This window comes from Corythoichthys intestinalis, chromosome 1 (assembly GCF_030265065.1).
Source record: "Corythoichthys intestinalis isolate RoL2023-P3 chromosome 1, ASM3026506v1, whole genome shotgun sequence".
Classification (NCBI taxonomy): domain Eukaryota; kingdom Metazoa; phylum Chordata; class Actinopteri; order Syngnathiformes; family Syngnathidae; genus Corythoichthys; species Corythoichthys intestinalis.
Genome location: NC_080395.1, coordinates 62,148,709 through 62,163,802, shown reverse-complemented (window position 1 = coordinate 62,163,802; position 15,094 = coordinate 62,148,709). Strand labels below are relative to the sequence as shown.

The window sequence follows — 15,094 nt, the reverse complement described above, 5'->3', positions numbered from 1 at the left end:
TGTGACGGCCGACGCTTCAAGGATACGTGGAAATTAGACTATTTCTTCTCTAAAATACGCAACAACTGTGTCTGCGTCATTTGTAAAGAGACGGTCGCTGTTTTTAAAGAGTTCAATGTGAGGCGATATTACCAAACAAGACACGCTGAACATGTACGACAAGATTACAGGGAAGATATGTAGCGAGAAATTGAAGCAACTTGAAGCTAGTTTAATTTTACAGCAGCAGTATTTTGTAAGAGCCTGAGAGTCGACAGAGAATGCCAAAATGGATAGTTGCGAGATTGTTGAAATAATTAATTCAGGGCTGTCAAACGATTAAAATTTTTAATCGAGTTAATCACAGCTTAAAAATTAATCGTAATTAATCGCAATTCAAACCATCTATAACATATGCCATATTTTTCTGTAAATTATTGTTGGAATGGAAAGATAAGACACAAGACGGATATATACATTCAACAAACTGTACATAACTACTGTATTTGTTTATTATAACAATGCATTAACATTAACATTCTGTTAAAGCGATCCATGGATAGAAAGACTTGTAGTTCTTAAAAGATAAATGTTATAGTTATAAAAGTTTTATATTAAAATCCCTCTTAATGTTTTAATAAAATTTGTAAAATTTTCAATCAAAAAATAAAATACCGTAATTTCCCGAATATAACGCGCACTTTTTTTCCCCAAAATCAACTGGTAAACTCATGGTGCGCATTATAAACGGGTACATGGAGTTTCGGTAATACTTCACTCTAATCGGCCGAATGATTTCATCTGTGTTAAATTCTGCTTTTTTCACTCTTCATAAAGCACAGAATTTAGTTTCTTGAACTCATTTGAGTCGACGTTTATTGCAGCTCCGCAATTCGGACCTTAACAAATGTAAGGACACACACTTCCTGTGTCCGTCAACTATATCGGTCCCTCGGGAAACTCAAACCCAAATAACAATAGTTCCTTTGGTTACTGTCGTGTTGACAGCTATGAGCTCTCACGGATTTCCGACTTACGTTCTCACTTTCATTTTACCGTATCAATCCATGGAAGAAACATTTATTCATCATGAGGAAACGAGCAAGTTATACAGCAGCCTTTATAAGAAAAGTCACATCTGTTTTGTTTTCTCCTAGATTCTGGTAAGTTGGAGAAGTTGTCAAATCATATTATTACCGTAAATATTGTCAGTTCACGTTAATGTTTTGAACTACCAATGTGCTATGCTTGTGCTGTGTTTCACCAGTCAGTAAAATGACATCTCTGTATCTGTACACAAGCTCTGTTTTCTTGTATTCTTCTATTTATTGGTGCTAAAATTAGGGTGCGCGTTATAAACGGGTACAATAATTTTCCCTAGATTTTACAAGTAAATTTGGGGTGCGCATTATACACGGGTGCGCTTTATATTCGGGAAATTACGGTAGTAGCTCGCCATTATTGTCAATAATTGCACAACGCTCATGGTGCTGAAACTCATAAAATCAGTCGCACCCAAGCGCCAGCAGAGGGCGACAAAACACAAGTAACAAGTGGACTTAAAACTGTGCTGTCATTTTAATCTGTTTGAGCGGGGCATGTGCGTTAATTGCGTCAAATATTTTAACGTGATTAATTAAAAAAATTAATTACCACCCGTTAACGCAATAATTTTGACAGCACTAAATTAATTAAAAAAAATAATAATAAAGCAAATGTGACACACAGAATGGCCTGCTAAAATTTGCTTAAATATAATGTTCTACGTAAAGGATGTCAGCCATGGTCGGCCCTCCACATTTTTACCACACCAAATCTGGCCCCCTTTGCAAAAAGTTTGGACACCTCTGATTTAGCCTTTATTGTTGTTGTTTTTGAGATGTTACTAGTTAGCGCCGAGTTAATTAATTAGCGATTTCGCTAACATGTATTTCCATGTCAGTTGTGTGTTGTTTAGTTGTGTACAAAAGTTATTCCAGATGCAGAACGTGTGAAACCAGGATTAAGTACAGCGGTAACACTACAAACATGTGAAATAGTACAGAAATCTGGGAAAACAAAGTATATTGGTTAAAAGAAGTCTTATTTCTAAAGACACTTTGTTTGTTTCCAGAAAATGTGGAATTCATTCCACCAGTGTAAATTTTATTGTATTGTTGAGAGAAATAAGTACTGCTGTTTGAAACAGCTAATGTTTTTGCACCTTCTTGTCAAAAAGAGCATATTGTTTTGTATGGGCATGGGAAATAATTACTGCCTTTAAAATGGTTAATGATTTTTCACTTTATTGTAAAAAAAAAAAAATAAATAAAATAAAATAAAAAAAGCAGTTTAAGGGCAGCTTTTTGTCGTATGGGCATGTTTCCATCATTCCTGTTGAATCATTAGGATATTTTAAATAAATAATGGACATAAATTTGTTTGGCTACTTTAATAATTACCGTGATTTCCCGAATATAAGGTGCACCCGTGTATAATGCGCACCCCAAATTTACTTCTAAAATCTAGGGAAAATTATTGTACCCGTTTATAACACGCACCCTAATTTTAGCACCAATAAATAATAGAATACAAGAAAACAGAGCTCGTGTCCAGATACAGAAATGTCATTTTACTGACTGGTGAAACATAGTACAAGCATAGCACATTGGTAGTTCAAAACATTACCATAAAATGACAATATTTACGGTAATAATATGATTTGACAACTTCTCCAACTTACCAGAATCTAGGAGAAAACAAAACAGATGTGACTTTTCTTTTAAAGGCTGCTGTATAACTTGCCCATTTCAGGCATGAAAATCTCTCACCTTTCGGCGAAATTCGCCGTTTTGAAGTCAAAAAGGGCGACCTACGTGAATTGCGTAGATCCGAGGAGAAATTCTTTTTGGGAGGAGGGGGGGGGGGTCGGGAGGTTTTATTTAATTATTATTATTATCATCATGTGATTAACTTAGTACGTAAACTGAGCACTTAAGAACAGTCAGCAAATCCTTCTAGATGCTTCGCTGACGAGAACCAATCATCGGCCCAAGCTGCGTTCCATTATTCCAAACGCGCGCACTCCTTACGCATGTACATGGAGTGCTCGGAGAGCCTTCGGTTGCATTGCAAAGCAGCGAAAACAAAAAGCAGGCCTTATCCACATCGGGGCAGACCAGAGCGCAGCATACTCACTTGCCTGTATTTGCCAGCAGATTGAATTTGGTGAGTAATGGTTTCAATCGTTTTCACGTTTTGCGATATAAAAAAGTTACTGCCCTTCGTTGCAGCTTGCGTTGAACACTGCCAGAGCTAGCCAAATCTCCCATGAAAAAAAATAGCTCCCGTTAAATTGGCGTCAAGCTTGTGTATTTAGCGGTAATATAAACGAAGAAACACACTGTTGAGTCAAATTAAGCGGCATTCTCTCGGATGGAGGGGGCGCCTCACATCGCTCCCGTCGTCCGCCGGAGACGCGTTATTTTCGGCTTGGATTTCAGCTGACGGCCGGTGTCGGCACAACAGCGGCCCGACGAGTGGTGGGAATGAGTCCTGCTTCTTAAAGCTTTTCAGAAATACAGGGATCCCTCGTTTTTCGCGGTTAATGGGGACCAGAACCCGCCGCAATAAGTGAAAACCGCGAAGTAGCGCCCCAACCCCCATTTTTTTGTGCGTGTTCAATGCATTTATTCAGATTTTACATTGGAAAAAAGATACATATATATATAAGACATGTTTTTTCACTTTTTTCACCAAAGTATCATTTATAAATGGTTTTCAAGCACTTCAAAATGTAAGAATTATGATAAGTTTTAAACATGTTACTGCCCCACCGAATTATTTTTAAACAAGAATAAAATAGTTAGAAAATGCTTGGCTTTATTAAAAGCTTCATAGTGAGTCTACTCAAACCCTCTCAGGCTTTGGTAAACGGTGATTGTGCAAAGTTTTTCTTTTTATATATATTTTTTTTGTTTGAAGCAACTTATTTGATTGAATAATAAAGACACAAATGTCCTAGCCAAAATGTGGCCCAAACGCAAAACATTACTTAAATGGAAAAATTTGTTTCAATCAAGAAAAATAGTTTTCAAATGCTTTTTTTGTCTCAAATTTATTATTGCAATCAAAAACATTTTTTTTTTTTTTATTGAAGCTACTTTTTGGGATTAAAAGTATATACTGTATTTTGATTGAAGCAACTTTGTTTTTGATCGAAGTAACTTTGTTTTTTGATTGAATAATAAAAACACAAATCTAACTCCATCGTTATTGAGTGAGAAAGAAATTAAGAAAGCTTTAAAACTAAAAGCCACCGGGGAGTCTGTTATTTTAAATATTTATATTTCATTACATAGACATGCGTCGTAGGGAAGGGAGATTGAGGGATAAAAAAAGGAGTTAGATGAGGCTGCTAAAGGCAGTGGATACCTCATCAGCTGGGTGAATAGCAGACCTGGTAAGAACAAGTTTGCAAGGATAGTCGGGTATTAAATCCAATTATAAACACAATTACAATGTTATTTTTCTATAAGATTTTTATGTCATTGCTTTATTAATCATTAGGTGCTAGAGTTGTTAAGTATGGATAATAATGAAATAATAGTTTTAAGAAAACTGTGCTGTTGGTGGCTCAGTGACCATCTGATGTGGTTTGTTCTCAGATGAACAAGTTGAGGAAGGAAGTTTTGATGCAGACGTTGAAGGAAGAAAAGAGGCAGACTGACTGAGTCACAGCCAGAAAGTGTTGATGACAGTTTTGATTTCTATTCACTGTTGCCCCCTCCCAATTAAAGTATGTCACAGTCGCAGCCAATTATTATCTAAAGCTGGTTAAAATTGAAGTTATGTTGTTTTAAGGTGTATTAAATACTTGTTCATGTGTCCCTTTTGATCTACGAGCACCCGCCCCTCCACCGGTCTCTGCATGGCCCTGCTGAAACACAGTGTGGGTCGACAGAGCTCAATATTTTGTTTGGGGTGTACAATACAGTGTACTGGAACATATTTCCTCCACACCCTTCTCACCTTTTTAACCCCTGACCCATTTTCATGCCTGCATCATGATGAGTAAATGTTTCTTCCATGGATTGATACGATAAAATGAAAGTGAGGACATATGTCGGAAACCCGTGAGAGCTCATCGCTGTCAACACGACAGTAACAATAGGAACTATTGTTATTTGGGTTTGAGTTTCCCTAGGGACAGATATAGTTGACGGACACACACAGGAAGTCTTTTGTTACGTTTGTCACGATCCGAGTTGCGGAGCTGCAATAAACCTTGACTCAAATGAGTTCAAGAAACTAAATTCTGTGCTTTATAAAGAGTGAAAAAAGCAGAATTTAACACAGACGAAATCATTCGGCCAATTAGAGTGAAGTATTACCGAAACAAAATGGTGATGTCACGCAACGGGATCGCCGCATACGTTTCTTCAACACAACGTGGCCGTGTCAATATAAAAAAATCGGTTTACATATATGTAACATATGTATATTTCTGTCTCCATCCATGTACCCGTTCATAATGCACACGATGATTTTACAAGTTGATTTTGGGGAAAAAGAGAGCGCGTTATATTCGGGAAATTACGGTAATAATGTATGAAGCATCGATAATCGGGATAATCGTGATCACCATCAATACCGTGTTCATTGTTCAATAATCGAATCGTAATCGAATCCAATCGTGGGGTGCCTCCTGCAGATCACTAAAACAAAGTGTGGGTTGACAGAGCTCAATATTTTGTTGGGTTGTACAGTGTACCGGAACATATTTCCTCCACACCTTTCTCACCTTTTTAACCCCTGACCCATTTTCATGCCTGAATTGACGGCGCTAGACGTTTCATTTGCGCTTCCCAGTCATAATTATTTGGAAGTCTAGCGCCGTCACTGGCAGCCAATGAGTTACCAAGGAAGTGTTACTCAATGTGATCAGTTTTTTTTCAAGCCAGTTGTTGGTGGTTCAAATCCCAGTTGAGCCTATTACAAGTTCTTCCTCCAAAATAAATTGTTTAGTGTGATTTTTTTTTTTTTTAATCCCCTACTTAAAATAAAAAATGTTTGGCCTTTCCCTTATCAACACCCGTAGATGCAGTAAAAATTGAACTCTTTTTCACATGACACACAAACAGAAGAGCTGTTGTTGACCATAAAAGTTAGAGAAAAGCTTGATTTAGTCTTTGGAGGCGAGGACGAGATGCTCTCATTCATGTTGCAGGCTAAAAAATAGGCTTCAGAAAAATACTGTGCTTATCTGAACATTTTTATGCAGTACTGTAGATGAAGTGTGCTTGGTTTGAGTTAGTAATAGTAACCCCTGGAATAGTCCTGGGAGAAAGAGTCCATTCGTGAAATTGAAACAATACCATTTTAGAAAAATTTACCAAAACATTATTTAAGACAATTTGATCCTAGAGAAGTATGACATTACCTCCCCGTTGGCTGATATGGGCGTAAATTAAATTTATGATCTCCATTTCTTCATTTTAATCTTAATTTTCCCCTCTTCACTTATACGAGACCAAATTAAGTTTTAATTCTTTTTTTACCTTATAAGATTTGCCATATTTCTCCTGATACCCATAAGCTTTGAAATAAGCCTCCCCCTTTACAAAATGGTTTTTCTCGAGCAGTAGCTTGCATGAACTTCCAAAGAAATAGGAAAAAGTGTTTTTTCTTTTGTTACAATTAGTATTTCTTTTTGGATGAATAGGCCTTTTGTTACGACATGTATTTAAACACTGAACTGTATGCAACTTTCTTTTAAGGTAAACGCTAGAATGCTCAACAGTTTGACAAAATAAGCTTTCAAATTTAAAATAAAATTGTATAGATGAGGGAAGGTGCAACCTCTGCAAATTATTTGGGTTGTGAAAAAACAAACCTCGGGTCAAAAGATTCCAGTGTGTTGATAATCTGCAATACATATATATATAAATGGGAAGCCTTTTTTTGCTGTTGTGATTGCTTATCTATTGGTTGCGTTTTACTGGAATCCTGTTTGGTTTTATGTCATTGTCAGTGTTTCCACTCATTCCAATATAGAGATATATTACAAAAATTGTCCTGAAAAATAAAAATTAAATAATCAAATCTTTTTAGATACAGTGATACCTCTACATATGAAGTTAATTCGTCACAGGACCTTGTTTGTAAGTCGAAATGGTCTTGTATCGAGCAGGATTTTCCCATAAGAATATATTATAATTCCATTAATTCGTTCCACAGCCTTTTAACCTACAATAAATCCTTAATAAATACTGCTTGTACTATTGCAAATAGCAATTACAAATAGCAAAACAAATAAATTATAAATAAAACAATCTGAATAATAATACATTATAATAATTCCCGGAATAATGTAACGAATCGGGTTCTAATGTGGCAGACGTGTTTTGCTTGCTGTACCAAAAAGCACCGTGTGGCTGACGTGACAGTGAGAGTAGAGTGCGGTAGAGATTTTACTTTCTCTTTTAATGTTTTGTTGTTGTTGGCGACTTGGCGTCAACTGCGGCGGACAGTAGGCATGTTGTGTTGCACAGGTTCTGAAGTGAATGATTAAAACCTGACGAAGCTGGCTATTTTTTTAGCGATGTTACCTGAATAAAAATTGACAACTTATAAAGACTGTCGAACGGAGGTCAGAGGAGGACCGTCGATATGGTAGACATCCTACGGCAATATTGTCCAGCCATTTCACGGACGTGAACACCCCGCTCATATTTTCCATCTTCATTTCAATGGTAAGCGTCACGTTTTTCCTTTTTTCACCACCTGTACTAACCTTGGAACCCATGTTGATTTCTCTCACAAGAAAATCCGCCACGCGTTCGTCTTGCGGGAAAACAAAGAAACTGCTGTGCTGTCATAAATCGTCGTATTTCGAGCATGTCGTCGGATGTAGAAACGAATGGTCAAATTTTACGTCAGATGTCAAAAAGATCATGTGTCAAAGCGATCGTATGTCGAGGTACCACTGTATATTATGACATACTGTAATTTGTTACATGACAGTACTTGGTGTCCCCTCTGAATCAAGTTATTTATACACATTCTGAATCTCACAGACATAAGACAGTTGATAATGACAATAGTATACAGTATATGGTGGAAAACACCGACAAGACTGAAAAAGCAGTTTCTGCTCTTGCACTCCTCTTTAAAAGAAACTGCTGTATTTTAAGCCGAAACAACTGTTGTGTTTGATAGAACAATATGTCTATATGCTGCCATAGCAAATTCAATCGCGCATTAAGACCCCGAACTATTTTTAATTTGTCCGTTTTACCCTGAAAACCCCTATTTACAGACGTCGTGCAACCGCTTTTGTTTCAACCCAGCCATAAAACGAAGGTAATTAATTATTCAAAATGTGTGTCGTTTTTAGATTAGAATCATTAATTGATGTCTCATATTTCGTTTGACAAAAAAAAAAAAAAAAAAAAAAAAAAAGACTGTAGAAAATTATTCACTCACATATTTTAAACTTTTAAACAAATTATGTCACAATGAAAAAAATGGCGTCTGTAAAATAGTCACGGATATCTACCTCATGACTATCACTTAATTGTATATCTTTTTTTTGTTACTGTCGCATTTCTTGGATATGTTAGATGATAAATATTCGATCCAAACAAAGAAAAATTGAACTGAACGTTCAAAAGGGTAACTATATGAAAAAGAAAATCTCGACAACTCCTTGATGTCTGCGATTTCTGCATCGTGACCCTTGTTATATTACCATATTTCACCCATAAAATCCCCCAAAAATCCAGCTGTGGCCATTCCCAGCTGTGTCTTGACACTCAGTGATACATGCTTCATGGAGTACGTGATAATATCTTGTTAAAGTCATGCCGTCTGTAAATCTGCTCTCGCGTGCTCTCACCTCCAGACAGGGTTTTGCTGTTTAAAAAAACATTTTTTAAAAAAAATCCCTCCTGTTCAAAAACTTTCTTCCCCCAGAAAATTGAGATTTTAAGCTGTCCAATGATGTATCACACATACATATCGGACAATTTTGAAAGTTAGCTAAATTGGGGGTCTCAGAGCGGAACTTCAAGTCACCTGAGTGTTTTTCGCCACATATACTTAATTTGGGAAGCTGTTACCAATTTGGCATATTATATATGAAGCAATCAAAGGAACTGGTGGACAAGCTGTTACCAATTTGGCATATTATATATGAAGCAATCAAAGGAACTGGTGGACAATGAAAAAATAAAAGAGCTGCAGCATGATTACAACAGGTAAAACAAATCATTTTGCCATTGTGGATGCTTTTTAAAATTGCTGTGTGAATTCATCATAATACAAAATACATCAGCGTAGCATTACCGGGCTCTCATAGGTGCCCTGTTGCGTTTAATTGAGTTTCAAAGGAGTCTGGGCCCGCCTGCGCTTCTTTGAACTGTCTTCTCTCTTCTCTCCAGTAGCAACATGGCAATACAAATAAGCATCTGTGCTCTGGCAGCTTATAGGAGGAGACAGTCTATTTGTAGAGCCTGTGGCTAGGTTAATCCCTAATGATACAGGTCCTCTTCTCTGCTCTCATACCTGTTCTCTTGTCTCCTCTGCCTTTGTGCGCATGCGAAGCATTCACGCTGGGGGGTGAAAATCTCTAGTATCCTCACTTTTCAATTCTATTACGAGTCAAGGGGTCAATTGGGTCACCAATTATAGAGGGGTGCTCATTTGCTATATAAATATATTTTTTCTAAAGAGATCCGTTTTCTTCCACACTCCTTTTAAACCCGTATTTATAATGCGAAAATTTAAAGTCCATAGTCTTTATTCAAACAACATGAAAGGTACTGTATATGAATTAGAAATGTAGCATTTGTCAAACATGTTCCTTATCGAAAAACCCGCTAGTGATGTCGATTCTATGTATTTAAATTGCAGCGATGTTATTTGTGTCCGGGTGTAGTGTATATTAATATCATCCACAATTCAATTCACACGTCCCTTACTTTATTAACACATTTGATTCTCATGTGTCCAGTGCACGTCACTGATGCGCCTGCTCTGTGTTGTGATGTCACTCACTGAGGTGTTATGCTGTCTCCCTCCTCAGTGCACAGACAATCCCAACTGGAGATGAAATGTTACCAAATTTAAAAATTGGCTAGTTTGTTTTTTCCAATTCATGATGTGGTTGTTGATCTGAAATAAATGTTGACTGCATGGCTTTGAAAAGTGTTTGGCAGATGTTTTTGTAAATACGTTGTTAAAGGCTGTTGTTCTTTGACTTGATACAGAAGTTTGTGCTTGTTCCAGGGCTAAGAAGCTATTTGTACTGCAGACTAAAAAGGTCGTACTAACAGGAAGCGACCCAATTTCAACAGGAACTGACCTGTAAATGCCTCAAAATCAATAGGAACTGACCCAGAAATGCCCCAAAAGCAACGGGAAGTGACATTCAAAGCATTCCCACCTAATTTCTTCAGAAATTGTGTTTTACAGTTAATCTAGTAATTGAACATTGTTCTGGGTTTTTGCTGTGTCTGTGTTGATTGAAGTGAGTGGTGCTCTGAATATCCAAATGGCACATTTGAACAACACTACAATTTTCCTTAGGTTGGAGTGTATCACACTTGGTTGAGACCTTCTCTGACATCATATCTTTATGATGGAGATGTATCAGACGGACTTAGTTATATTCACTTTGTTCCTAAACGAACTTATGTCATTTAAAATGAATGTTAGTTTAATTTTCCTAATCAAAATAGTACTAAAAGTGAACTTGTGAAAAATGGGCCGCCTTGAAGGTATAGGCCCATTAAAATGGTTGTATGTCGGGAAACCCCACTCGCTTTTCTTGCCCTGTTGTGCAGGACATAATTGTCGCTGTCCGTCAAGTATAGTATAAGTCAAGTTGACCCAACACTGGCGTAATCTTCAGCATGTATCCTATTTTTTGTCAGTGGTGTAGGCATGTACCAGTATGATATTCTGACGGTATGATAACCTTAAGCCAAAATATCACGGTTTCACGGTATTACAATTACAGCTCTAAAATGTGTTAGTTTGAGATATCTGGGTTAAAAAAAAAAATCCATTGAACAGGATTTTTATTTTTCAAAACATACGAGCAATTGGAACATAAGTATAATGTTAAGTTAAAATGAATAAAAATTAAAATAAATGCAGTCCTTTAGGTGAGCCTAAACCCAGAGCCACAGCTCAACATTATTACCATCAGAACAAAACTAATTATTCTCATTAAAAAGCATGTGTGTATGACTCATATCATGTTTACATTACACACTCACTCTCTTAACACAGGCAGTTGCCAGAGAGAAAAAAAAAAAACACCACGTTTTACCACCACTAGACACACTAAACACGCTGGAGTTAACTCTCGTAGCTGATAGGGAACGTTCATGACAGTGTTTACTAACCTTTAATTTTCTATAAATATGAAATCATATTGGAGGTGTTGCCTCGTCAGCAGCCACTCTCCGCAAACAAGTTTTACAAGTCGGTTGGTCCTCCTCCGCTAAGCCGCGGCCGTCTCTTACTTTTCTGTAGCCGTAGTATTCCCATACTAGCAATTTTGTTTTCCTCGATGGGGGGAAAAAGTTTAGGAGTTTCACCTCCAACAGCCATAGTGTAGCACAGCTGACCCACTCACACTGAGGGTTGAGCCTTGCAGCTGCAAACGAGGGATTATCCATGCATTTTTGGGACATAAAAAATGGCTAATACCTTAGGGAAGTTTTTGCGATTTTGAAACCTTGACGTTTTCATACCACGGCATACCTTGAAACTGGTAATTGGCACATGTCTAATGGTGGGTTTGCACATACGGCAATATATAACAGAAAAATCAGAGGTGTCAGTTTGATGTTTCAAAAGCACTACAAAATGCTTTTTTAGCTAATGGTACTTGCTTTTCTCAGCAATAGACATGGTGCAGTTTGCTTATTCTTTGCCATAAGATATAAATAACACACCCTACTTAGCATAACAATAGTAGGTTTCAGACAGCCTAACTCAAGCTGCAAAGGCTTATACTGTGCCTCATATTTGTCACCAATCATTGACGTCCGGAACAATTTAGCAAGGGGGGGCTCCTGTTGACTTCAGTGTTAAGCAGTTCTGTTGCTATGGAAACATGTCACAGTTGAAATGGACATGGCAAGATAACAGTTTGGAACGTAATTTTGTGCTTCCAACTGGAAGAGAAAGACATTTCAGTGACCACCCCACTGTTGGGTTGGCTGAAAGCTGAACATTTTCTTTTCTAATTCAGGCAGACGCTCATCATAGCAGGCATCAGGGAAAAAATATATATTAATGCGATTTCTAAACTTCTAATTCATTGTTTGACGAGTAAGATGGTTAGTCAAGTGAAATTCAGGAAATGGTATCAGTGTAAATGCACATTAATGGTTGACTGAACGGTCATTTCCCCATTTTATTTAGCCTCCTAGTAAAAATGTGATGGGGATTTAATTAGTGGTGCACAATAATTATCGGTCCGATAATAGGAATTATGATGTCATCCCAATAAATCCGATAACAATATGTTATCGGGCCTATTAATAATATTTTTGGCACAGTATCGGATTGGGATGTGTGGGTTTGTTTCCACTCCTGTTTTGCAAGTATGCAAAGTTCTAGAGACCGTATTTTTCCCTCACTGAGTTATAAACTGTCCTATGGCAATTAGCAAATATTTGCATTTTACAGTATTATGTTTACAAGTTCTTGAGAGGCCTTTTGGTTATTGATAGGCCTGCTGTTCTATAATTGCCAGGTTAAGAAAGTTGCTTAATGGACCAAGACGGCAAAAGTCTCCTCTCCTGTTGCACCAAATATTTTAACTGCTGACAAAGCACAATACCTGTTGGGTTTATGTTTGTTTTAGATCAGTGCTCATTGTTCAGAGGAACACATCTTTAATGATTTTGACTGATTGATTGTTATTGACTCAAGTTATATTTATTTGAAAATAATATGGGCACTTTATTTGAAGTCAAAACTGTTCTTGTCTTTGTTTTGTTCATTATAATAATGTTCATGTCATCATGAAAATTCTGGTTCGTTCAAAGGCAAATCTATGCTGGATCAACCACTAGTATTTTTGACTACAGGTGTTCAAAAACTCTGGTGAATATACATTGAAAAAGTATATATATATATATATATTATCGGTTATCGTATCGGTCTTGAGGAGCAGGAACTTATCAATATCGGTATCGGTTTCAAAAAATGGATATCGTGCACCCCTAGATTTAATGTTTTCTTTTCTTATTGTGAATAGAAATGTCCCAATTACATTATTGTAACCAAGTCCAATAACAAATTACGATCTGATATCTTTGAAATGCTTAAAGAAAAAAAGAGCATGCATCCTAATTCTTCTAAACTTTTGTTTAAATAAAATTATCTCAACCTTATGATTTTTTAGAAGTCTATTGGTGCCATGTAACTACTCAGCGATATGTCCTGAATAATTAAAGTACAATATAAGTGATAAAATATCAGAAACTTGGATCAGTAACACAGCTTCTTAAATGTCATTCAATTATTTTGCACACGGTACGATACTTGTAGCAGTAAAATTTGCTTAACTCCACTTCAAAGACGTTAGCTTCACATTGAAGAAAAATAAAAGTTAATGAAATTCCATGTCAGGGCGGTGCAGGTAGAACAACTAATCGACTGTCAAAAAAATTACTGATATTACTTTTCACTGCTATTTCCTAATTTAAATACAAACTGTGTAAGTCTTCCACAAAGTATTATGTTGAAAGTTGGCTAATCACTGATTATTTTTGCAATTAGCCAACTAATTGTATATATGATGTTATTTACTTTTATATTAGCCTACTATGGCCTTAACATTTTACCTCTGAATGTGAATTTCAACCAAAAACTGCGCTGATATAAGTTTACAATGAATACTATGTAAATATGTGACTGTGTCATTGTTTGCATCTGCATTTATCGAGAACTACAAAAACCAACTATATTTATAGTTGTATGTAGTTAAATGATTAATTGACTTAATTAATTAATTACTTAATTAATGTGATAATTGTTGATTTATCGATGAATCGTGACAGCCCTACAAGCGTTTGACAACTATTGTCAAATTTCATTTTGGGTATTTAAAGAAAAAAAAAAGAATCACTTGGTTTGATTTGACGTAAAAAAAAAAAAATACAGTACATTTTCATCTATCTGTAAAAAAATATGTAAAACGTAATACAAGGCTCTATTTCAACAACTGTGACAAAAGCCACAATTTACTGCTAATCATCATTCAAGTCTCTCTGAGATTGAATGAATGAATGTTGGTTAAATGACGTTGCATTATTTGATGTTGTTGAGTTGTATGGAGTCACAGTAGTGCCATAAACTATAGGAAATACAAAGACAACCAATAAAAGAGAACATTTAAAAATTTATTCATATAACGGCAATCAATAAGTAGAAAAACTTTTCAGAAACAATTTCATATAGGACAACCGACAGTCAACCTTGGTTAGAAAAAGTATGTGTTTCTGGGGATGTCTTATTATAATATTTGATGTTTCGATTAATCGAGTTCATAAAATATTAGTGGCAGTACTGAAAGCTGAAAGACATTAATAGTTATTTACATTGCCTGTTCTCCCCAAAAAATCCCCATTAAAAAAAAGGCGAATAATATTTGTTTGGACTGCTTCTAGCTTTGATTATGGGATGCATTCGCTGTAGGATTATTTCGATAAGCTTCTGCCATGTCATAAGTACGTATGTGTCGTTATGATATTCTGACGGTATGATAACCTTAAGCCAAAATATCATGGTTTCACGGTTTCATTGTATTGACATTACAGCTCTAAAATGTGTTGCTTTGAGATATCTGGGTTTAAAAAAAAAAAAAAAAAATTGAACAGGATTTTTTTTTTTTCAAAACATATTGGCAAATTGGAACATAAGTATAATGTTAAGTTAAATAAATAAATAAATAAAACACAATTCTAAATAAAATTTAAATACATGCACTAAACCAAGAACATAACCACCCACAGCCTAACATTATTACCATCAGAACAAAAATAATTGGAATTATTTTCCATAAAAAACATGTACGACTCGTGTCATGTTTACATTATACACACACTCT

General features: G+C 36.1%; 1 protein-coding gene across 3 annotated transcripts in view; it reads left to right on the top strand.

The window, feature by feature from the left end:
* Nucleotides 1–15,094, top strand: part of LOC130914937 (E3 SUMO-protein ligase PIAS1-like) — a 134,201-nt gene that overhangs the window by 21,689 nt on the left and 97,418 nt on the right. The window contains exon 1 of one of the 3 annotated variants that reach the window (XM_057834547.1): nt 8,550–9,218. The exons of the other annotated variants lie outside the window; for them this stretch is intronic. The gene's annotated coding sequence lies outside the window, so the exon portion shown is untranslated. Of the gene's footprint in view, nt 1–8,549; nt 9,219–15,094 lie in introns of those variants that run through there. 3 annotated transcript variants of the gene reach the window in all.